We start from the raw sequence: 1,626 nt of genomic DNA, 5'->3' as shown, positions 1-1,626 counted from the left end.
CCCCCCCCCCCCCCCCCCCCCCCCCAATTAAATCCTAACTGTGGAAACGGTAACTCGTTTCTCCCCTGCCCTCAGCTACCCACTCCCCCTCATACTGCCAGGGGAGTAGGCGACCCATTCTCTCATGTTTATTATTATCCTCCTTTCCTGTAGGGGAGCAGGATAGAGGAATGACAGCAGCCTCCTGCCACATCCCTGAGATTGGGATCTCTACCTTTTTTATAAAGAAGTTTGAAAAGCAAAATAAAATGTAAGAGGAAACAATCCTCCAGTTTAATTTTTAATGTTTTGCTTGCAGAAGTTTGCAATCTACTCTGCAAGAATGAAATCAGCTGCCCCTGCTCCAGTTTTAGTTTGAAGATTACTGATCAACATTTCTCTCACTTGCAACTACTCCAACCTTACCTTTTTGGTTCTGAGTACTTGGGTCGGGTAGTGCAGTTGGCTGGCCAGCTGGTTTGTGAAGCCAACAGGGTGGGTTCAATTCCTACACCCGCTGAGGTTACCATGAAGGATTCTCCTTAACTTCTCCCCTCGCCTGAGGCGTGGTGACCCTCAGGGAAAAACCACCACCAGTCGTCCCTCTCTAATGAGAATGTAGCCCTATGTTCCTCTGACTTTACCACCCAAACCAAACTCTCAAATTTCATTTGAGGCAGTGTTTCCGCCAATAAGACTGTATGGCGATGTCTAAACAGATGCTCCAGGAAAACCAGACAGTTGTTTTTTTTCCCAAACTGTCCTGCGCAACAGACAAAACTGGCAGCTGCTAAAGAAACTTTACTGTTCTCTTAAATTTGTGCTGCCCTTCGTCTTATAGACGGAGGGATCACTATGGTTGTACAACACCTGAATGTAAATTTGCTTTATAAATTCTATTGGTTGTAAATAACTGGAAAAAAAGAATGTACGCTGTCTAGAATCAGCAATTGATTCTACAAACTGTCTGTTTTATTTTGTAAAGTGTTGCAATATATATATTATGTACATTTTCAAAACACATCCCCAAGTCTCGCTTTTGTTTTAAATGCCGTGTTTTGTTCCTGTAATGTTTCTACAGCGAACCCAGGTTACTTGTGTGTTTCTGTGTTTTTAAAAGCTCCTACATTGTACAATAATCTCGTTTATGAGTATTTAATGTGACATTGTTATTAGCTAACTATTGTTTTTCATCACTGAGCACATTTCTGAAGTGCCTTAGTCACATGGTTTAGCTGACTCATTCTGTAACCTGTCAAAATTTCTTTAATAAAAGACCATACATGTTCATGCCTTTTCAGTAATTTTTTTGTTTGTTTTTGATGCCAATGGTTGAGAGATCTGGGGGACTGATCAGAAGTCCAGTGTAGCTGTTCAAAAAACGAATTAAATAAAAATTTGGATTTGTACAGGACCATTCACATTCAGCACATCCCAGATACAAATACAGCTGTTTGAAGTGTGGTCCCTGTTGGAGCATAAGAAAATAGGGCAGCTAATCAGCACACAACAAGATCCAAAAAAGAGTTAGGTGATAAACAACCACATATTCTACTTTTAGAGATAACAAGGTGTAGAGCTGGATGAACACAGCAGGCCAAGCAGCATCATAGGAGCAGGAAGGCTGACGTTTCGGGCCTAGACCCT

Source organism: Rhincodon typus, chromosome 9 (genome assembly GCF_021869965.1).
Source record: "Rhincodon typus isolate 14 chromosome 9, sRhiTyp1.1, whole genome shotgun sequence".
NCBI classification, from domain to species: Eukaryota; Metazoa; Chordata; class Chondrichthyes; order Orectolobiformes; family Rhincodontidae; genus Rhincodon; species Rhincodon typus.
Note: the sequence above shows the minus strand (reverse complement) of the source record.